Source organism: Erpetoichthys calabaricus, chromosome 8, assembly GCF_900747795.2.
Source record: "Erpetoichthys calabaricus chromosome 8, fErpCal1.3, whole genome shotgun sequence".
Taxonomy (NCBI): domain Eukaryota; kingdom Metazoa; phylum Chordata; class Cladistia; order Polypteriformes; family Polypteridae; genus Erpetoichthys; species Erpetoichthys calabaricus.
The window spans coordinates 27,258,598-27,284,119 of NC_041401.2; positions in this window are offsets into that span (position 1 = coordinate 27,258,598).

Below are 25,522 nucleotides of genomic sequence, written 5' to 3' on the forward strand. Positions count from 1 at the left end.
CAGCGAAAAATCCGCGATATATATTTAAATATGCTTACATATAAAATCCGCGATGGAGTGAAGCCGCGAAAGGCGAAGCGCGATATAGCGAGGGATCACTGTACAGCATCTAACACACGCTGCCTCGGCCATGCTGCCTATTTGAACTGCTCTCATACAGCAAACACTTCACAGCCTTTCCTTACCTTGCGGTTCAGAAGCAGTTTCATCCCAAGAACTATAAATGCAATCAATCAGTCCATCAAGTGCTCCTTGTAGAACTGTTTGTACTTATTAGTACAATTACCTAACTGTAAACTTGCAATACAGTTAGAATATTACACAACCTGAGCCACTTTAGCTCGTATTTACATATGATGACAATATCATTTTTAAGGTGAAATGCAGGAAAATATGGTTATTATACAGATAAAACTTTAACTTCATTTAAATAATCTATAGTGTTAATAATTAAACATGTGAGTACACGGTGTCACAGAGCTACCTAGTTCAGGGATTGTTCCCGCCTTGCGCTGTATGCTTGCTGGGACTGGTGCGGCACTGGATGGATAGATGGATAGAATAATTAAACATGTACTACGAAGATATTTCAATGTTCCTTAAAAGTTTTGAAGAATCGGCGTTCTAAGCTTACAGATGGCTTGGCATCTATTACAGAGCTGATCGTGTGGCGATTGGGTATTTGGAGAAAGAAAAGGAAGGGCAGGAATTTGGGGATAGTACGTTTGAAAGAGACAGTACTGCTGCAATAAATTATTTCATCAAAGGTCACGCACAGCGCAGCAAGCATCTTGTGTGAGGCTGGAACAATCTCTGGACGAGGCGCCAGTTCGTCACTATCACTGTGCCACTGTGTTCTCATGCTTAATAACATGCTTTAATTCTTATCATCATGAAAATATCAAGTATACATCTCAGTATTTAAATTATTCAGAGAGCTGTAATATTATGAATGTAATGGATTTTGTGTCCTGTCGGAGGAAGAGAAAGCCCATTTAAGAAGCACATAGTGATTCACACACATAGAGCACATAGAAGAACACATACAAAACAAAGCATTTAACGTGCTGCTTTAGTTACAACAGGATTTGAGAAACTAGTAAATTAAACGATTTTAAGATGAAGTTTATGATGTACTACTTTAATGACAAAATAAACTACGTGATTAAAGTGGAAATTTTGAGATTAAAGTTGACATTTCGAGCTTTTTTCCAATTGTGTCCCTATTTTTTTTCTTTTCTCTGTACCCTAATAAGCTTTCATATGACACTCAGATGGTGGGCTACGACTCGCCTTTTCACAGCGACTTTAATATCTGACAACTTCTTTTTTATTTCGGGCATTGTGCAACTTTGTGAACTTGAGCTTTCAAGTTTCTCCGACACTCTATGTCACTCATTCAACTTCCTTTTGTTGTTTATGCCACTGTTTAAACCAACAAATAGTATGTTTTTTCTTGCCTCCACTTGGTATTCGCTGAAATTCTTCTATTTCCCCCGTGCTGTTGCCATTGCCTTTTCACAGAGCGCTGAGCTAAAGGGCTATTTATATTGATTTGTATATTCAAAGAGGCATAATTCTGGGAGGTGTTTGGGGAGTGGCAGCAGGCACGCGAGTTACTTTTCATGCTGACCAGGATTTACAGAGCAGAAGAACATGGAAGTTGGCGAACGCACAGATTTATGCATCTGGATTTTTTTGTGTGTACAAACATTTGCACTTTTGTCCGTACACTATTGTTTTAGTGTGAATTCTATGCACGGCGTTATTCATGAGGCCCCTGGTTTAAGCACTGGAGCATTTCCATCAATTATATCCACATTTAACATGAGTAGAAATGCAAATATATTTTCTCATCATATACAATAATCATGTCAGCAGAAAAGACAAACAAATCATGTAGAGTGGTGGCAGCAGTCAGGTAAGCCGAAAAAAGGGAGGCCAACCTTAACACTTGTGCAGCTTTAAAAAGTGAGCGGATGGCAGCAGCGGCATTCATGAAGTTGACCTACCACCTCCTTCATGAGACTGTCATGCCTTTGGTTCTTTAAGGCAGTGATACATGTCACTTGCTTTCTACTTTTTCTTGTTGAGTTATTACAAGCAGTCTGTTCCCATTCAAACCTCAAGTAAGTAGCTGGAATGTGCTGTGATGTGCAGATAAACGAGAGCGACCACACACCCTTAATGGGTGTGTATATGGAGAGTCTGCCTGATCTCTACCTGGGCAAGATATTGACCTTGAGACATATTTTAATGGTAAGTATAAATGTAATCCAACTAAACTATATTTGGATATAATCTTTGAAAGTGGGTCTCTGAGAAAACTTACAGTTACAGTATGTGTAACATGTTTAGAAATTCATGAGGTGGGCTACTTTATGAAAATGTTGGATACCCTGATGTAGCATGCTTTTTTTCTAATTTTTTTTTTTAATTGTTTTCAGTAATCATGCAGCACCCCATGAAATTTTCTGAGGCCCTCGACCTCCTGGTTGAAAATCACTGGTTTAAAGAATTCTAAATTGGTCAGGTACATGAGTGTGAGATGGAATGGCCTGCTATCCTGACTATGGCAAGTCTTGTCTTATGCCAAATGCCTCAAAGGAATATAATACGAAAAAAAACCATGAAAGCAGGTAGAGAACGGGCAGATGGACCATAAATCATTTTTCAAAGTTATTAATAGTATAATTCATTTAACAGACCTTACACAAAATGAATATTAACTGGTTGAAATTACAGATGAATAATGGAATTTATAGCCATGTAATAAAGCTTTCTCAAACTTCTTTCCTCCAATTTAGATCATAGGGATCCAGAGCTTTTCCAGGCAGCACTTGGGCACAAGGAAACATCCAAACAGTGGACAGGGTGCCAGTCCATCACATGGCATGCTTGAGCACACACACAAATTCACACAAGGCCAATTTCTAAACGTCTTGATCTGCATGTCTTTTAAATTATAGGTGGAAAATCCACAGAATCACATACTCGGACAGGTAATGTGTGAGATTTGATTTCAGGATGTTGGAAATGCGGCACAGTAACATTGATTGGATTTTCCAGAAATGATTTATTCATTTATGTAGCAAATGCTTTTATCCAAGGTAACTTTGATAAATTTAAATAATTGGGAAGATAACTAACCATAGAGAACAATATTAATAAATGAGAAGACGCAATAGTATGGCTAAACTTGCTGTTGTTACTCAAACACAGAATCCTAAATAATAGTCTGTACAATAGATATAACAGGGTGGAATTTATTTCACTCAAAAAGATGCATCTGAAGGGATGATTCAGGAGTTGCTGACTCCCAAGTTTACAGGAGCTCTTTCCAAAACTTGTATTTTCTGCCACTGCTAAAATTTCATTATTTTTAACCATACTGTGACTAACGATCAATGATAATGTCCAGCATGCTGCCTTTTTCATTTTGTTATTTGACATTGTCATTATAAGGCCTTCCCTTATAATGGCTTTATTCCACATGGATACCAGTAGTTTATTTTACACAATCTCGTCTCTCTGCTTTGGAGATCCTGGCTGTCATTGAGTTTTAGTTCATATGAAGGTGGCATCCTGCTGCGACAAAGACAGTGTCTGTGCCAATTTTTTTTTTCTATAAAAGCATTGATCCAGCCTCCTGAACACAGTGCATTAGAAAGAAATGACAGCAAATGCAGTTTGTGAATGAATGAGGATATGTAAGAAAACAGGACTATTCTTTATTTATAGAATTAATAAAAGGCAATTGTGACCATTGGATCAAGGCTAACTCGGCAACTAGAAGAATGTCAATAGTTGCTGCATGTAGATTGAAGTCTGCATGGTTGAAAAAGCCTAATCTGTCAGAAAATTTGCTGATTGAAAAACTGTAATTATATTGTTTTATATGTTGGTAGGTAAATTCATTTTGCTTTGGAAGATTCAAATAGCCGTACATTTTTCAGTTACACACACAATAAATGCTGTTCCTTTTAGACCTTTACATAAAAAGGCACATTAAAAGACCTGAAGAAAAGATGAATGGTGATTCAGTGATTTCTATGCTATTGGCAGCAGTAGTATTTCAATATTCTCCCAGCATCCCTTTATTCAAATGATATAATTAAACACTACAAATCACTATAAATATCTCCTGTTTAGAGATGAATGTAAACTGATTATTCCCTGGTATTTTATGTGGGGTTAGTTTTGCTGTAATGGCAATTTAATAATTTTGTTAGCAAAGATTAGGGTTGTTCAGCCCTGGGCACAAATGGAGAAGCATACCCTGAATGGGGCACCTGTCCATTTCATTTCTCTAATCATGTTATAAAGAAATTTAAATTTCTTTAAAAGCCGTCTAAAGAGATTCAAGCAAGATATGTGTTCCATAATGAATTTAATTTGTAGAGGTGGATGTGGTGAATATCTGGGTAAAAAAGTGAAACAGTTGCTTGCCCTTGTGTCACTGGGAATGGGTCATTGGAACACTTCCATAGTTGCTGCCCAAAGGTACCTAGAGAAAGTCATTACTATTGGTACCACAACCAGGTGCTAAAGGCAGTCACTGACGTTTTAAACATTGCAATCAATACCAGCAGACACCATCATCCACTGAAAACCATCTCCCTTCATCAAGGCAGAAGAGAAATCCCATGATCAGCCAACATCTAGGACTGGTCTCCTCACCACAGCCTGTGACTGGCAGATCAGAGTAGATTGAACAAGCCATCTAAAGTTTCCAGGTCACATCACACAAACAACACCCTGACCAGACATGATCATCTTTTCAGAAGCCACCAAACAGGAACACAAGGAAATGAAGGAAAGAAAGTAAAATACCAGGAACTTGTGCAGAAGTGCCCAATTAGTGTTTGGTGGGCTGTTTGTGTCGCAGCTTCACAGGGTGGCTGCTCTGCAGAGTTTTATCTAACCTATTCCAATCTAATCTAAAGAGGAGGTCTATAAAAGAAGTGGATCAAGGGAAACAATTGATGTTGAAACGTGAGCTGGGACATGGTCAACCATGGGTGGGTCACTTGGGCAAGGGTGTATGATGTTGAAAGACCCAAAACACCTGAGGACCACAGGACTACAGAGCAGTTGAAATTTATGAGGCAATATCAAAAATAAACAAACATTACACCGATAATAATTTCTAGGAAGATAAACCACTAATTTACAATTTATACTTTTAATTCATTATCAATCCGAATGCGCTCTTGCTCTGCACAGAAAACATCCCCACCTATCACTTGTACACTACACTGATTCTGGTTTTCGCAGCGTAATTATATTAAACTAATAATCAGAACATGGCTTATCAGTGCGTCTATACTATAGGGTGGCCCAGATCTAACTATGCAACTTTTAATGCAATGCAGGAAAACAATGCAAGACAAAAGAATTGCAGGGCAAGTGCTGCCATCTGTCAGCAACAAAAATAATTTTTTGTGAATTCTCTATGTAATAAACTTAGATCTGGACCACCCTGTATATTCGTGTCTAGTTGATTCTTATAAATAATTATATGTGAAAAATGATTGCTGTTTCTCTATATATGAATAAATCTATGCAAAATGTATCTGGGCTCAGATTCAATTCCATCATTAAAGATGACACAGCAAAATACCTTTAGTTAAGTAATAAGTGCTGTAGTCAAAGACACCTAGTAAGATTAAAGAGACTCACGTTAAAGTTAGAAACCATGAAACACTTCTTCAGACAAAGAGTCAATAAATTATTTTGCCAAACTACCATGTCATGTTGTTGAGAAACAGGCCTGGGATGAGATTAGACAAGATAAATATTATTAATCCAATGGGGAAATTCAGATGCATATAGCAGCAGAAACATAAAAAATAAGGATACATGCAATTTCAATGGTATTCCACCTGATCCTGTCACATCTGGATCACCGCAATGCACATGTAAGAATGCTGTTCATTGATTTCAGCTCAGCATTCAATACTATCATTCCCAGGCAGCTGATCAGTAAGCTGGATCTGCTCGGACTCAACACCTCCACCTGCAACTGGATTCTGGACTTTCTCACTGAAAGACCTCAAACAGTACAGATTGGGAATAAAAGATCTAACACCATCACACTGAGCACAGGTGCCCCCCAGGGTTGTGTGTTGAGCCCGCTACTGTTCACGCTGTTGACCCATGATTGCACCTCCAACTCTGACACAAACCACATTATCAAGTTCGCCGATGACACTACAGTAGTGGGACTCATTGAGAACGACGATGATGCAGCGTACAGAGAAGAGGTGGAACGGTTGGCACTTTGGTGTAAAGACAATAATCCGTCTCTTAATGTTGAAAAGACAAAAGAGTTGATTGTTGACTTCAGGAAGACAAAGGCTGTCCATCTCCCACTCAACATTGATGGCGTCACAGTAGAGAGAGTGAAGTGCACCAAGTTCCTAGGTGTTCATATCACAGAGGACCTGTCCTGGACCAAAAACACCAACTATCTTACAAAAAGAGCCCAGCAGCGTCTTTACTTCCTGCGACGACTGAGGAAGGTGCACCTCCCTAAACCCATACTTACCACCTTCTACAGAGGCACCATAGGGAGCGTCCTGACCAGCTGTATTACAGTCTGGTATGGAAACTGCCATGCCTCCGACCGCAAAGCCCTTCAGAGGATTGTGCGGACTGCTGAGTGCATCATTGGCAGCTCTCTAACCAGTCTGCAGAAGATCTACACCTCACGCTGCCTTCATAAAGCCACTAGCATCATGGCTGACCCCCACCACCCCTCCCACCAACTGTTTACTCCTCTTCCATCTGGAAGACAACTCTGCAGCATCAGGAGCAGGTCTGCGAGATTGTGCAATAGTTTCTTTCCCCAAGCAGTCCGGCTCCTGAACACCATGCTGCCCTCCTCCACACTGGACTCTTTACTCCACACACTCTCTGGAATAAATAATACTACGTAATACTGTATATGTTTTTTAGTTATATATATATATATATATATATCTTGTGTACTGCACCTTTTGACTCTGGATGACGATATTTCGTCCCACTGTGTACTGTAAGTATATTGTTAGGATGACAATAAAGCTCTACTACTACTACTACTAGAAGGAAAATAATACAGCCAATCAATCAATTAATCGATAAATAAATGTATATTGTGCAGATATTTCAAAATGAACTTAAGAGTACATCGGAAGAAACCATTGAATTGCCTGATAGCATTGGGCAGAAAATACCCCCAGAGTCTTAGCACACTGTGGTGGATTGGGTCTTTGGCTAAAAGGTTGCTTCCCAGGAGACTGCAACATATAACAACACACTGGTTACTACAGTCTGGTAGAACACTTTTGGCAGCTTGCTGCATACATCAAAAGACTGGAGTCGCCTTAGGAAGTGTAGTCTGCTTGTACAGCGCTACTGTGTTGTCAGTCCATGTGGTATAGCGGGTCCACAGCTCAGATCAAATAATCGGCACCCTCGCGGCTTAGAGAGGGGGTATGGTAGCGTGGCCGGAGTGGTTCCCGGGTGATTCGTGATGCGGACGGTCCTCACTTAAGTGCACAGGTGAGGAGTCATCCGCATCCATAATTGTTCCGTAAAAAGGAGAAAGCTGGTGCGTGCGCGAGTGAGAGTGTGAGCAAGAACAGGCTCTCTTAAGTTGGAGTGCAGCTGGTAGGACAGCCCCAGAGGAGTGTTTGGCCAACTCTCAGAGGGGGGCTGTTGGAAGCGGTCGCTCCAGCTGAGCAGTTTAGAGGAGCTGGAATGACTGGCAGAGGAAACAACTCAACGCAGAAGGTAGTGGGAGTTGTGGAGGCATGTTGAGCCCCAGCGTGAGCGTCCTGGCTGCTGGGGAAGGAACCCAAGTCTCGGTCCGGCTGGAGCCTGACGTAGCCTGGGATCGGAGATCTAACGGAACAGAAATGAAGGAGCTGCATTTGCTAGTACAATGACTCCCCTGTTGCGGGGCCCGAATGGAGGAAGCAGGGGAGCCGCCAGTAGAAGAACGCACCTGGCTTTAGTTTTAAAGAAAGACTGCTTCCAGCCATTATTTTAACCTCGGTTTTTAAAGGATTTTTTTTCTAGTGTGTTTTTAACCTCCACAGTTCACTTGTTTTTATGGATTATTTATTTAATGACTTATTTGAGAGACACTGCACTATTTATTTTAACACTTAGATTTTGTTGATTTTTTAATAAAAGCACTTTGCACTTTTTGTACCATCCCCTTGCTTCATGGTTGATGTCTTCACTGCCTAGCTTATCGGTGACATTACCGACGGTGTCGGGTTCAAGGGCTCCCAGAAGTAAGATGGGAGCATGGAGCAGAATCCGTATCATCACAGTCCAGTACAGTTTAGTATTTATGTGAACCCCAGGGACTTGTAGTTCTGCAGCACTTCCACATCCTCCCCTTGAATGGAGTCTGGTCTCAGAAGCTTCTTGAAGTTCACCACCAGCTCTTTTGTCTTACTGATGTTGAGTTGCAGATTGTTGTCCCTGCAGCACAAGACAAAGTCCTCCACAAGCCTCCTGTACTTTGACCAGTGACAGCGCTACACTAGGTCCAGCAAGGTTCCAGTACCCAGTAAAAATTGTAGGGACCTGTTAAAGGACCCGTAAAAAAATTTGATGAGATTTCTTGTTACTGTTCTTTTGCTGTCATAGTATCAGTTTCTATATTTATAACAAAAAAGTTAAATATGTACTGCATATATGTATCAACTATTATGAGCTGCAGGTCCTTGCTCGATCACTCAGTAGCCCAGCAATAGCTAAGACGCTAGCCACCAAGTAGTTGAATGTGCCCTGTACGTAAACTGTTATCCACACCATCTAAATTTAGTTATTGTGGATGTGTGCAAGTCAGTAAACGGAGCAGGTGACTTTTTCACCACATTGCAGCGATTGTATGTTTTTGTCAGTGGATCCTATGTTTATGTAAAATGGCTTGCTTTGCAACATGATCAGTATCCAACAGAAAGAGTAATTGAATTAAAGTAGCTGTCAGATACATGTTGGGCTTCAGAAATTTTTGCGTGTGAGGCTGTCTGGAATCGTTTTGATTGTTTGCTAAAACTGCTGAACACAATACAAGAAGAAAACAACTGAGATCATGCATGTGAGGCTAAAGTGTTGATCTGTCTCATTGACTTTAATTTTGTTTTCAATCTAACGGTTTTCAGAGAACTCCTGAAACTTATGAAGAATGTGTCTGATCAGCTGAAAAACAGAAAGCGTCTACTTAGTTATGGATGTGATTTAGTTCAAACGCTTGCACAAGCATTCAATGATATGAGAAATCAACTTAGGTGCAACAAATTTGTTACAATAGCAAAAGACATTTCTGACAGTAATGATGTGCCCATGAAATTGCCATCGGCAGAAAGACGGAGAAAAAGTCCAAAGCGTATTGCTGAATCAGTTGTTACTGAACCGATTGGTGTTGACGACAGCAGATGTAGTGGTGAAGAAACTTTAAATAGTGTGAGCCGTATACGTATGTATTACCCGATTCTTGATAAAGCTTTGTGTGAATTAGTGTCGCTTTTCATCTAGCAATGTTCGCTTGATCTCAGCAATAGATTCTTTCATACGTACTGTAGCAGTGAAAAGTTCCTAGACATTGAGAATTTGACTTCTCTGGCAGAGCAATACACGACAAACACCATCGATTTAGACATTGAAATAAAGCAACTATAGCGTTTAGTTGCGCAAAAGAATGACAGTTGTGAATTTGTAGCCACTTGTTTGCTGGACATGTTGCAATTCGTTGAAAAATATGAAGAAGCTTTCTACGAAACAAATTGACTACTGCAAATCATGTGTACAATACCAGTGATATCTTCTGAGGCCGAGAGATCATTCAGCAAACTTAGGTTGATCAAAACACATTTGTGATCAACAATGACAAACGTGCACTTGTTAAATATTGCTGTAATTTCCATGCATCCTGAGAGGGCTAAGAAATTAGATTTGGATCGAGTGATTGACAAATTCATTCAAATATTTCCTAATTGTCGCATTATGCTAAAATGAACATACACTTGCGGACTACTGGACTAGTATGAAAAGTTAACAATTTGTTGAATTTGTTAACTTGCTCTACTGGTCTGCTGAAATAGCAAACCATGCACTATGTATACTGTTTCAGTTTTTGCATTTATTATTTTGTTCTATGTTTGCTTCATTGCTTGGGACCTGCCAAATTTTTTTTGGGACCTGCCGAGGACCTGTTGGTTTGAAGTGACTGGTGCTGCCACTGACTTTGACTCATCTCCATTATTAATACAGCCTATGATGGACAAGACATCTGAACATTTCTTTAGATAGCAAGTGCTGGTATTGTGCTGAAAATCTGTTGTGTACAGCGTAAAGAATAAGGGAGTCAGGATGGTTACTTGAGGTGCTCCCGTATTTCACACCATCATTTCTGACACACAGGCCCTGAGCCTCTCAAACTGCTCTCTATTGGTCAAGTATTCCATGATCCAGGAGACTGTGGAGACCTCAAGATTCATAGCCTTACACTTTTTCCCCAGTCGATGAGGCAGAATGGCAGTTAAAGGCACTGGAAAAATCAAAGATATCATTAAGATATTGGGACAGATTGGCCATTTGCTAACCACAAAGCTCAATTGATTGGTCTCCTTTTGTGTGAAGAATTTTGTACTCGCTAATGCTACTTTAAACTGATTAGCAGGACTTATTATTAAAGAGAAAATATTTCTTTAATTACAATGGTTACCATCTTAGTAAATTGTACTAGACCAAAGCACAGTGAAGGACTCTTTAGCACACAAGCACAGGCTTACAGACAATGCAGGGCGTCACATCAAAACAAAAGTAAGGATGGAAGAGATATACAAATTTTACAAAAGCAGAGAAAACCATCCCTAGAATAAAGATTATTACTGCTGTAATTTACATAATAAGTTAGAGATAAGCAGAATCAAAACATTAATTCAAATTCCCTTCTAAATCATTAAACGAGATAATTATTAATCATTATTGCTTAAATTGAGCTTAAATTTAGAATATTTTATTCTGCATGATAGGGGTGAGGATATTAGTAAAGTGAATGCTTAACATAGTGCATTGCTATGATTGCTAAATTAAACTTTGTATAAAGGAGAACTTTATGGATAAAAGTGGATCTAAATTTCAGGAGATAATTATACAGGGGAATTAAAATTGAAAAAAAGCCCTGGCTCATCTACATAAGTGATACTGTAGCCTGTCTTCATCAGAGTACTCCGGCTGAGCCTTCAAGCTTTGCTCTGCTTACTCAGTCTTTGAAAGCTACAATGCTCTGCTATTTAGCCCTCCTGCTTGAATGTTGACAGAAGCTTCATCTCAGGAATACATTATTATTATTCATCTTTCCAAACTGCTCCGGCTCAATACATCACACCAGTGCTCTTTCAAGATCCATCTGTTAAATGCATTATGCACTCCACATTATGAGAGCCTTCCAGTGTGATTAGATGAAAAGTAGCACATATGCCATCTCTTCCCGGCATTGGCCCCAGGAATAGTTTTGCTTACAAGTCTGCAGAAACTGCACTTTGTTGCTTTTACCTGACAGGTGTTACTGCTTGTTGTCATTTGTGCAGGAAGATTGCGGGATCGGACTGTTATACATTGATCCCTGATGAGATGCCAACCTGAACTTCTTATCTAGCCATAAGTTTCACCATTCCCTCCCAAATCTCTCAACTGTAGGGTCAATAGTGTTATCTTCCTGCCCCTACTTACAGGAGCAAAAACTAATACTGCACGTATTATGCACAAGAACATCTATCCATCTTTTTCTGATATCTGTTTTTTTCTAGCGAGTATCTTAGTAAGGGTAAATGAAACTGGGATGGGTTGCAGGGTGTCAAAGAGCATGCCCTGGGTTGGCATACCGTCACCAATTAATCTGAACTGTACATCTTTAGGAGGAAAATCAGCACAGATCTGGAAAGAGCATGCAAACTGCAGCCACTGATTTGGCTGAGATACAAACAAAGGTTTCTGGAGTTGTAAGGCAGCACCGATACACACTGCAATACTGTGGCACCCTTTGCATATTATAGACATGCAAAGATAGATAGATAGATAGATAGATAGATAGATAGATAGATAGATAGATAGATAGATAGATAGATAGATAGATAGATAGATAGGAATGGCTTTATCTATCTATCTATCTATCTATCTATCTATCTATCTATCTATCTATCTATCTATCTATCTATCTATCTATCTATCTATATGCCTTCCCCCATTTTTGTTCATGGCTGCTATAGCTCTATGATGTCACATTGGCCTTCCAAAGCATCATGGGGCACTGGGAAAAAATATTCCTCTATTTACAAGGAAAATATTTAGCAAACAAGCACACCAACAAATTTTGCCAAAGACACTATACACTAGGACTGAGGACTTTCCGCCAAATAATTATTCAGCAAAAGTGTGTTAGCAAATGCTACTGGGGCACCTTCATACCAACAGCAATACGCCTGCATAATGCCTCTCTGTGACTGCTGTCTCAGCTCTAGCCAAGTGAGAAGTTTTGTTCTTTTTTGTAATTCTTGTGTGTAATTGTTTTTGTTATAATACTGTATTTCTTGAGTTGCTGTAAAATGCTTCATTTTGTCCTTCGGACAAATAAAGATCTATCTATCTAATAAACTAAATATCTAACCTCTACCATATAATAAAACACTAATGTCTGTGTATGCAGTCCCTCAGAGCCAGTGGTCAGTTTGTCTTTGGTGACACAACAAAAGAGGAAGTGCGAATGTGAGACGCACGAGGAGGGGTGAAAGCACAGGAGGCACCCTGAGAGTCGGCTTCAAAGACGGGAAATATAAAATCAGACAGGTGGTGAGAAAGATGTTTCCTAAGCACACACTAAAATATTATACTCAGGTAAAGAACCACGAACCCTTCTGTTCGGGATGCCAGTCTGCCCACCTTGGCACATACACTGGTAATCCCCATTTAATAAAAACAACAATAAAAAAACAAAAAGGTTTACAAAGAACAACACAAAGGAGACTGAGAAATATTCAGCCACCACCAAGGCTTCTGCTATCCTTAGTCTTGGGCACGAGCTCCGTTAAGTCTTAACACCAGGTCACAAATGGATACCAGCTTTAGGTGGCTCTGGCCTTTCATTGGTGACCTAACTGGAAAGAGTGAGGCTCATTTATGATATCACGGTCGGAGCTGCGTGCCATCACTGGGTGTCTTTTAAAGTCTGTGGTCGCACATGCGTGACGTGTCAATATCACATAAAGATGTAGCCACCATGGAGCTTACTATGATGGGAAATCAAAGAGTAATGGTGCATGAGATAGCATAGATTAGATAAGGGTCATTCATGAACACTTAAATATGGGCAGAGTTTGTGCACACTGGGTGCCCAGAATGTGACTCCTGAAATGAAACATCACAGCATTCTAAGTTCCAAGGTGAATTTCAACATAATAAGTTCAAACTGGAAGAAAATTAAGAAATGTGCCATATGAAACATCAATACATCACTGTGAGTCAGTGTCCAAACAACATTAAAAGCAAGGGATGCATGGTGGTTGTCCCAACACCAAAACAATTCAAGATGCAAACCAGCAAGATCATGTGCACACTTTTTTAAGATGTTAAGGGTGTCGCCCATATTGATTATATACCTCAAAAAGTTCACATATTTACTCAATATTACATAGCATTTGCTTTACTGTTTGTGGAAATGAAACAAGGAAAAGTGGAGAGAAAAACTGATGACCATCCCCGCTGCTGCTTCATGACAGTTTGTCGAAGTTAAATCACAAAGCCAGTCCAGGATGAGAAGAATACCTTTATTGACACACATGTGGAGTCACACTGCACATGGAAAGATATGACTGACTTGCAGTATTGCATGGTTAGTTTAATTTCTCATGTCCTTTCTAGTTACTGATAAACAGGACCCCTGGAGTCAGGATTCTGTTACACTAGATACTCATACTGGATGTCTCAAGTAGTCTACAAAACGATGGGGTTCTAGAGACGCCACAACGAACCTCCTCTTCAATCCTGGCCTTATGTGACGACCTCCTGTCCACAATCTTCAGGGCTACCTCTGTGACAAGCACAATACCAATGATGAAGATGTCAGGTCTGCTACAAATAAGTGGCTGCTCAAGCAAGACAAAATGTCTTATTTGAGCAGCGCAGAAGAGCTTCATAGCTGTTGCTCACTGGGATTATGTTAAAAAATAAAATGAATTTGGTATTCCTGGTGTTTATCTTAATAGGTCATGCTCAAAACGTTTTGATCACCCGTCATACATGTAACTTGAATTCTTTAACACAGTACAATTGCCGTCTGTTTTATGTTTTTTTTTTTTTTTTTGAGAGACTTGTGCTTTTCTCTTCCCTTTTTTATATCCTTTGATTCAGTTTCAGACTGTTTTTTTGCCAATGTTTGAAGCTGACTGGAACCTATTGTTGTAAGGTTATGTAACAGAGACCCCTATTATTGTGAGGCAACTGCAGTTTGTACATTCTGTAACACACAGAATACGGTTTTGATGCTTAGGCTTTTTTGAAAATAAATGCTACAATTTTGCTGGAGGGGAGAAAATTATGAGAAATGGCAACCTCATGCGGTAGTGTGCAAACTATTAAAAGTTTGCAATTGCTCTATGGCAACAACAATATAAACCCTATTAATAGCATGGGAGGCTGCATTTATTGTGAATGTTGGCTTACAATGAAACTACTCTCTTGCAGCAGATTACAGGGTGAGGGGCTCAGAAAAAAGGTGGTCTGCAAAAAACTGCAAGCTTGGGATCCACAAAAGATCTTCCTCTTGTAATCCTGCTACTTTGTTCTTTGTTTTGCTGTGTGTTAAATCCTTGTTTACCTCTTATTATGCTGCTCACTGTAAAGAAAACTATATACTGATTGATGAATTGTAAAGGAACATCCATTGACTGGACCTGCTTTATCCAGAACTGTGGGATACAAGGAAGGAACAAACTTTGGATGGGGTGTCAGCTAATCACAGGGCACACTCACAAACACACTGATTGTTATATCAGGACAAATTTCAGTGCCTTTAAAAAGTAATCACCCTCCTGGGTGATTTCACATTTTATTATTGTAATCACTGAATCACAGTTGATTTATTTTGACTTTTTTGACAGCAGAAAAAAACTCTTTAATGTTAAAAATGATCGCTGCAGAATGGACTAATTTAAATACAAATATAGAACACAAAATAATGGATCTCTTAAGCATTCATCCTCTTTAAGATGACATTCCAAATCATGACTGATGCAGGCCGTTGGCCTTAGACGCCACAGAATGACTTCAATGGCCATCATCCATCTGTGGTTTCAGTTCATTGTAGTCTAAGTGCACCCTGGAAGAGCCAACTCATGGTGAGTCACTATGGTGGTCTAACCTACACAATACAGACCGGGTTTCTTGAACTTATTTTTTCTTGTGACCCAATTTTACGCTTTCTTAGTGTCTTTGATGCCCAGTCCATGACAACTGACAGAAAAAAGGGCACCAGTTTGGAACTTCCAGAATCATTGGGCTATCAACCTTGTAGCAGTGCTAATTAAATAGACTACAAATCCCAGCATCCCCCGTAGTAGAGGTAGCCGGGGTTCCCTTTGGAGAATCGTCACCAACAGTCATAGAACCTTCCCCTATGAGAATCGCCACCAATATCATGGCACAGCAATGTCAGTCAGTCAGTCATTTTCCAACCCGATATATCCCAACACAGGGTCACAGGCGTCTTCTGGAGCCAATCCCAGCCAACATACGGCTCAAGGCAGGAGCAAATCCCGGGCAGGGTGCCAGCCCACCACAGGACACACACACACACACCCACACACCAAGCACACACTAGGGACAATTTAGGATCACCATGGCAATGTCAATTGCTTAAACAACCCCATTGTGAGAGACCTCATAAACTGTACACGACCCATTCCCTATATGATCCTATGAGACACAACAACAGCAACCTATAGTTTAAGAAACTGTGTTCTAAGTAACTCCATGAAAATGGGACTGAAAAGTACAAGTCAGGGGATGGAGATGAGAAAATATTCAAGTCACTGAATATTCATTGAAGTCCAACCAAATCATTCATTAAGAATTGCAAAGAGTATGGCACAGCTGAAAATCTGTTTAGAGCAGGACATCCACAAACCTGAATGCTCATTCAAGAAGAAAATGAATGAGGGATGCCACCAAGGGACCTCTGAGAACTCTGAAGGAATTACAAGCTACAGTGGATCAGGCTGGAGAGAATGTGCAGTCAGCAACTGTTGCCCAGGTGTTTCACTAGTCATAACATTATGGCAGACTGGCAACGAGAATGCCACTGTTAAAAAAAACAACGCACATAGCGACTGCAAGAAGGCACATTAGAGATATTGAAGTTAGCTGGAAAAACATTAAAGACCATGCAGACAGGTGAAAACTGAGCTTTTTGGCCATCAGACTAAACACCATGTTTACCATAAGTCAACACTGGACAATGTCAAAAACAGACCATCCCCACCATTAAGCATGGTGGATGTTTCTCTGCAGAAAATTATATAAGAATCATGTAAATAATGTGATCCAGTCTTCAAGAACCCTGCCTGTTCAGGGAAGATATGTTTTCCAAGCAAGACAGCAACCCCAAGCATAGAGCCACAGCAACAAAAGAATGGTTTGAAAACAACAATATTAATGTCCTGCAGTGGCCAAGACAGAGTCCTGATCTCAATCCGATTCAGAATTTGTGGCCAGATTTGAAAAAGGCTGTCAACACATCATCAACATGCAAGGTGACACAGCCTGAGCAATTTAGAATAAAGAAGAATGACAAAAAATGGCAGAGTCCAGATGTGCAAAGCTGATAGAGAAAGGGAGACCTGAACCCACAGACTCAGGGCTGTCATGGCTGCCACTACTACTAAATGGCATCTACTAAACAATGACTTGAAGGGGTGAATACTGATGTGATCGACTATTTTGTGTTTTGTGTTTCCACATTGCAGAGATGTGTTTTCAATTTGACATTAAAGGGTCTTTTTCTGCTTATCAGTGTCAAAAAAGCCAAATTAAATCCTCTGGCCTGATGCCACATGGAGGTCTCTAAATCCAACCTGGAAAGCACAGATTGGGCTCTGTTGACAGTTTCCTTCTAATTCAAATATAATAGGCAACAAATATTGACCAAGGTAAATAGTGCACACAGCTTCACTTCACAGATTTAATCACAGAATCTTTACCATAGCAGCACTTTTTGATAATGTATTTGTTTGCAAGAGTCTGTGCAACGATTAATGCTGGCATTAGTTAAAAGCTGATGATTTTCTATATTACACTTTTTTATTTTTATGCAAATATCAGAGAGAGGGGAAAACATATGGGTTTGTACTAAGTACGTTGTCACAACAGCAGTGATGGTACGCAGAGTTGTAGCCTTTCTTCACATTTTTCAGTAGCAAGTGTTTAAGTGTAAATTAGCAGATTGGGCTAAGTAAGAAAGAAAGTCTCTGAAGTTTATTTTAGCAGGAGGAAGAGTTAAGTTAATTGTTCTGCTGCCTCTTCAAAAATAACAATACACCAGATAAATGACTTTGAGAAAAAATGCGCAAACATGTAATTGTTCACACAGAAAGCAGATTGCTGCTCACATTGTGAGTTTGCCTTCATAAAACAGGTTTGTATCCTCTGAGCTATAAAAGATAACATCTTTCCTTTCATAATAAGTCTTGTTTTTGCAATTTCTTGCAAGCAGTATGGTATTCAATAGGGCAAGACGTTAGAGCAGAAATCATAATGTTGCTGAACCACTGACTTTCCGCGGGACTTTGAACAAGTCGCTTAGCCATCCCATGCTTCTGTAGTAAATTATGAAAATTACTGAACTGTTCTTGGAATGTACCTATGTATGGTGTTTGCTATAGACTTGCAGTTCACTATCTCAGCCCTGTTGGGTGCCATCAGGGGGTGCTGTGGAAGGACCGGGGGAGTCGTGCTTCCCTTATAGCCCAGAAGTACTAGGAAGTCACGAGGATGCATCCACAACAGATATATACTCATACACACACACCCTATGGTCTGAATACACACACCAGAATGACTAAAAAGGAAGAAAATTTATAAAGAAAGGAAACTTCTGGCATTATACAGATGTATTGCTGTTGGTATAAAGGATCCCCAGCAGTTTATTGACAATTGTCTGCTGATTGATTCACTGGCTGAAAATCAATGTCAATGTTAGTGTGTCGGGGAGGGGATGTGTAGCATTGTTCATAATGGCACTCCATTTTGTTTTAATTCTCTCTTCTACTACTACCTCCAAAGGGTCCAGAGTGCATCCCATAACTGAGCCTGCCGTTTTTAATTAGTTTGTTGTTTCAGTTCCTTTGAAGTTCCTTACCATCCCAATACACCACAGTATAGAAAATTGCGCTGGCCATCACAGAATTGCAGAAGATGTGAAGGATGTCTCTTCTCATATTAAAGGAATTCAGTCTCCTAAGAAGAAAGAGCCTGCTCTGCCCTTTCTTATATACCTGTAGTTCCTCTGTGTTATGAGACCAGTCCATCCTGTCGTTGCTGTGGACCCCCAAATATTTGCAGGAGTGTGCCACCTCTATATCCACTCCTTGAATAGTGACTGGACATTGAGGCTCTTTGCTGTGGCGAAAGTCAATAACTAGTTCCTTGGTTTTGCTGATGTTAAGTTGCAGAAAATTCTCTTTCTGCACCAAGAAACAAAGTTCTCACCTGACTCCTGTCTCATCTTCTTTATCAATACACATGACCTGATGTTATAGTTATAGTCTGAGGTGTAAAGAGTGACAAGAAAAGGTGACAGGAGTGTTCCATCTGGTGCTCCAGTGTTGCTCACATCCATATCAGAGACTTTGTCCTTGAGTATCATAAACTGCAGTCTGCCTGACAGATAGTCCATTATCCAGGACACCATAAGCTTATCCACCAGCATATCTCTGAGCTTACTACAAAACAGAGATGGCTGGATTGTACCGAAGCTCTGGAGAAATCAAAAACATAATCCTCACTGTGCTGTCAGCTTTTCTAAGTGAGAATAAGCTTTGTGGAGCAGATAGATAATTAAATTCCCCACTCCAGTGTTTGTCTGATAGGCAAACTGCATTGATTCAGGACCAGCCTCTCACAGGTATTCATGATGTGAGATGTAAGGACCACTGGTCTGTAGTCATTAGGTGAAGAGACACCTGCCTTCTTTGGAACAGGAACAATTCAGAAAGTTTTAGACAGCAGTTGCACTTTCTTGGAGACAGACTGAACAGGTAACAGAGGACACCACAAAATTGGTCAGCACAGGTTTTAAGAACTCGAGGACTGACTCCATTCGCTCTTGTACCTTTTCCTGTATGTAACTTCCTTAGTTGTCTCCTTACTTGGTCTTCAGTTATGGACAGCCCATTCTGATGTTAAGAAGTGGACTCAACATTGGTTATTCCATTTGACATTTTAGGAGTTATTGATGTAGTAGGTTTAGTGGGGGGAGACTGGTCATTAGAGGAAGGTGGTTCAGGCTGTTAGCTCTGTCCACATCCCCTTCTAGAGCTTTAGCCCTGCATTACTTGAGTCCCATAATGCCCAGTCCATTACAAACAAATCACATTATATTATAATAGCATTATAAAGGCATTACATAAAATAATAGGTCTGACAGTTCATTCTTTACCACTAAGTTACCCTGAGGAGGCAAATATTTAACTTTGGATTGTGTTAACTCTGAAAAAATAATATATACTGTACATAAAGTCACAAAGCTATCAGTTCAGTCCTCACATTTGACTCACTGGAGAACCCCAAGTGACCCACTTTATCTACAAGTGGTTCAGCTGTAGAAATATAAATGCAAATGTACAATGCACTTGTGGTTTGTAAGTCACTTTGAATAAAATCATCAGTCAAATGAACAGTAAATGTTCCTGGAATTTCTCTTCTTAACTTACTCAAATAGAGAGTTAATTTTTCTGCTGAAATGAATACATTACCTAAAAGCATAACAACATGAGATGTTTAACAAACAAGAGGAAATCATTAATTCCATAAAGCCTGTTTATTTATTTAGCTAAATGTACCAACCTGCTTTCTACCTCTAGTAGTGGCTATATAAATATAAATATAATAATTTATCAAAAGCATTTTGTAGAAAGATATATTCTGTAAATACATATATGTTGTCACACCACTATATGTGTGAAGTGAAACAAACCAGTAGCTAAACATGCCATTTGGCTGTTTATGCTTTAACAGCAGCAGCAGGGAAGCAAAACAAGGACAATTTTCTCATCCATCTTTCAAACTTGCTTATCCAGAGCAGGGAAGCTGGATCCTATCCCAGCAAGTATCAAGCAGGAACAATCTCCGTGGGGCATTAGTCCATTGCAGGGTAGACACACAGACACACAAGCATACACTAGGAACAACTTAGCTCTGCCAGTTCACCTAACCTGTATATCTTTGGACAGTGAGGAAGACAGAACACCTAGAGGAAACCCACATGGACATGGGGAGAACATGCAAACCCCATCCAAGGATCACCCAGGATGTAGATCCCAGTCACCTTACTGCAATGTTAAAGTACTACCACTGCGCCACCCAGGAACAATTCAATTCAATTTGATTCAGTTTATTTTTGTGTAGTGCTCTTCACTGAGTACAGGCGCAGAACATTGTGACAAGTTCAAAGGTAAAAAGCAATTACAAACTTTACCTATTACATAATGAGTACAAATAAAGACATAAAGTAGGTTGAAACCGATTAACATAAATGGAGCCCAGCATTATCTGTGTCAGATACCGTGGACAGTTAACAATGCAGAAGAAGAAAACAAGAACTTTAGTCAGCAGTCTCCTTGAAGAAGACCAACTTTTAGAGGGGTCCATAGTCTGTTATAACAGAGAAACCAGACACAGTGAGACACAGTCAGAGTCCTGGAGACCTCGGCCAACTGGATGCCCACTCATCCTGGGCATTCTACAGAAAAGCTGATGCTGGGTCATCCAATCTAACAACAGAAGTTTTCATCCATTGATTCCAGGGCTCCTGGTACTTTCAGGTGTCTTTTCCATGTATAAGAAAACAGCTTGGATGTACCAAGTGCCACAGCAGGATACAAAGAAGAAAAGCAGAATAGAGGAGCATTAGTAACAGTATGCAATTATTGTATTATTTATATTTTAGCCACTCCAGTCAGGCTGTGTTAGCTAAGGTGGAGAGTCTTCAGCCTAATTTAAAAGCTGAGGCTAAAAGGGCATCTTAGTTATAAGCAGGCAGATTGCTCCACAGCTTTGAGACCCTGTAACTAAAAGCTCAACTTCCAAATTATATTTTATTAATCCTTGTACTCTTCAGTTGGCCGGCATCTTGAGATCTTAATGTGCACTCTGATTTGCAAGTAATGATAAATTGTCAGGCCCTGTTTACTTATCTGAACTTAAGGCTTTATATGCAAGAAAGGGAATTAGGGTAAAGGTTGAATCCTGTTTTTTTCCCTTAATATATTTTATTTCTTTGTTTTTATTGTTTGTAATTTAATGTAAATAGTTGTATCTTGTTCTTGAAAATAATATACTAAAATTGAAAAAAAACTAGGGTTTTGAAATCCACTGTAAGCTTAACAGGAAGCAAGTGTAAGGACTAGAGAACTTGCGAAGTTGAGGAATTATAATTATTGAAGCAGCATTTTGAATTAACTGAAGGCTTCATGAAGAATGATTTGAACAGCCAGTGAATAATGCATTTCAGTAATCAATTCTACTAGAAATAACTACATGAATTAACTTTTCATTATCCTTCATAATTAGAAAACATGTTAATTTTCCAGCATTTTTAAAATGGAAAAAACATGTCTTGGATAGTCTGTGTAATATGAGTTTTAAATAACATGCTAGCATTGTATACATTGTGTGCAAATTCAGCAAAACTAATGGTTATTCCAAAGGAGTTAAAAAGCAACAGAATACTGTTGTGATCAGCATCATTCCCTCATTAAACAATATTTATGTTTTTCCTGTAATCAGGGACAAATAGTTCTCATTTATCCACTCTTTTAATACACTGGCACAATTAATTAAGGGCACCATCAAACAAATGTTGTTATAGCTGGATAGACATAGTTATAATTAGGATAGACAGAAGCTACAAGGTAACTACCTTTTCTTTCTGAAACACTTAAAAAAGTAATTTCAAGTGTATATCACTCTATCTCACAATAATTGTCTGATACTTTTAGTGCATCAGGAACTGTATTACTCAGTAATGAGCTGTTGATAACGCTAGGAATAGGAGCTTCCAGGACAACCATTGAGCTTTTCACAATTTTTGTTGGGATTCGGTCTAAGGGACATGTAGTAGGCTTCATGAGTTTCCCCATGGGGATCAATAAAGTATCTCTAATATAATCAAATGTAATCTTACTTTAGAAATTAAAGTTATGGGTTTCTGTTATCAAGGTAACAATTATTGAAGTGGTGTGCACAAAGTTGGACAAACCAAAGTTTGCAAGGTGACACTGAAATTTAGCATCTTATATTGACAATTTTATCATTAAAGAAGTTCATAAATTGCACTACTAATGTGTGGTTATTTTGCATTACACTTCAGAATTTGCATGTGTTAGATTAGTAGCTGAACTGTTCTAAGCAGTACACAAAGATTATTTCAGTTTTCATTAATTAATCTAGAATAGCTGTCAGAACAGGTCCTTAAAAGGGAGCTTTTTGTACTTTTTAATACTGTGTGTCCAGGCAGTATGGAAGACCTGGAGCTTTGTTGCTTCCCATGCACACTTAAGTTTTCTGCACTTTAACTTAGACATCAATGGGTTTTAATCACTTTTATTTAAAAAGTATCCAAAATACTTCTCAAAACCAAATTATAATTAGATGTTAGTTGATATATAATATTTTCCATAATTATACTTGATTTAATTGATGCAGCATTAAGTTTACAATCCAGATTTTGCACTGTCCTTGTTTTAATCTGTGATTGTTAAGGTGAAAGTAAAAACAACCTTATTTAATAGAGCAATATTTAAATTTTGAATCTCAGCTCTGCAATTAATAATCTAATGTGTGGTTATGACAGTGAGTCTCGCCATTAACAAAACCCAACTGTGTTAAATGGATAAGTAAAACATTTGCTAAAAACATTAGTTTCCACATCAATGTGTATATTAAAATCCCTCATCAACACTACATAATCATAATTTATAGCTAAATCAGATAAAACACTGTGAAATTCGGTCATGAACAATGAATACGGCAAGGTAGTCTGTAAATTAGTACTATAATTGTGCTGGAATCTGTTTTAATATCTAATATGAGTGCCTTAAAGCATGTAGATTTTTAGAAATGGCTTGCAGTTCATTGCCTAGAATTATCCCAAGGCCATCTCCTTTGACCAGTAACTTTAGATGTATAAAGGAATGTAAAACCATAAGGTGCTGCCACAGATAAGGGACTAGTGCCAGATTTACTAAGCCAAGTTTCAATAAGAAGGCACAATTCAGATTTTACACTTCATATGATATAGTTTTCCAAAGCAGTTTTATTTCCCAGATAGTGAATGCTTAGATAGATAGATAGATAGATAGATAGATAGATAGATAGATAGATAGATAGATAGATAGATAGATAGATAGATAGATAGATAGATAGATAGATAGATAGATAGATAGATACTTTAGCAAACATTGTTTGAAATGGCAAAGACATTTTTGAACTGATATTATACATTTTTAAAATTTGAATTATGTTACTAATACAGGTACCACTAATTTTAACTCTTGATCTAATTAAGCTCTCTATGCTCCGGTTATTAATTGATTTAGATTTTACTACAGCACTAAATGTATGAGATGCCTGGAACAGGAACTCTGTGTAGCAGATCCAGAATATCAAATGGAGTAAACAACATGCTGCAATTTAAGATCACAGGGCTGTGGCCTGGATGGTGCTCTGGTCACTCGGCCACGTAATTTTGCTGCCATGCTTTGGGATAAAATAAAAGATCCACTCCAGGTAGGTTGAAGACCATCTCTCCTTTCTGAAAAATCATCACAGTTATTAAAAAAGGCTATGCTTTTATCTGCACACTAGGTTTCTAACCAGCGATGATGGGAGCACAATCTGCTATAAACCACATTCCCTCTAAATAATTTTAATAAGGGGCCAGACACAATTCAGTTTTACACACTTAACATTTTCCTTAACTGCAGCTTTGGTGCATGTAGATATTAAGTTGCTCTATAATATCTTAGATTGCTGCAGTTCAATGTGAAGTGCTGACATTTAGCAATAAAGTAGATATTCATCATCAGCCATGAAGTCCAGTTTAGCCTTAGTGTCATATACTTTCACCCCAGGAGTCATTTTACAGTAACTGCTGGGTTAACATAGTTGTAATTATAAATATTCCACACTATAGACAAATATATGGTATAGAACCTCTAAAAGACCCTAATTAAAACTTAAACACTAAATAAAAAGTTAATATGCAGCGATAAGTCTACAAGGACTTTCTTCACTTATCTAATGCTACAAGTTCCAAGCAAGTTCCTTCCTAACTTAATTCACTTCTACTGAACAGAATTACAGAAAATCTGGAAGACAAAATTAAACTTACAAAAGGAATAACGCACAAAATACCCAATCAACCAAAGGACAAAACAGGTGTTAAAAATTTCACAAAGAAGGCTTCAGTCTTATCCAAAGAGATTACAAAAGCAGAAAGCTTACATTAATCATTCTGATAGATAGATAGATAGATAGATAGATAGATAGATAGATAGATAGATAGATAGATAGATAGATAGATAGATAGATAGATAACTTTATTAATCCCAAGGGGAAATTCACATACTCCAGCAGCTCCTTACTGATACAAAAAACAATATTAAATTAAAGATTGATAATAATGCAGGTAAAAACAGACAATAACTTTATATAATGTTAACGTTTACCCCCCCCGGGTGGAATTGAAGAATCGCATAGTTTGGGGGAGGAACGATTTCCTCAGTCTGTCAGTGGAGCAGGACAGTGACAGCAGTCACTGTTTAAAGATGATACTGTTTAGTGGATGCAGTGGATTTTCCATAATTGATTGGAGCCTGCTGAGCGCCCGTCGCTCTGCCACAGATGTCAAACTGTCTAGCTCCATGCCAGCAATAGAGCCTGCCTTCCTCACCAGTTTGTCCAGGCGTGAGGCGTCTTTCTTCTTAATGCTGCCTCCCCAGCACACCACCGCGTAGAAGGTGCTCGCCACAACCGTCTGATAGAACATCTGCAGCATCTTATTGCAGATGTTGAAGGACGCCAACCTTCTAAGGAAGTATAACCGGCTCTGTCCTTTCTTACACAGAGCATCACTATTGGCAGTCCAGTCTAATTTATCATCCAGCTGCACTCCCAGGTATTTATAGGGCTGCACCATCTGCACACAGTCACCTCTGATGATCACGGGGTCCATGAGGGGTCTGGG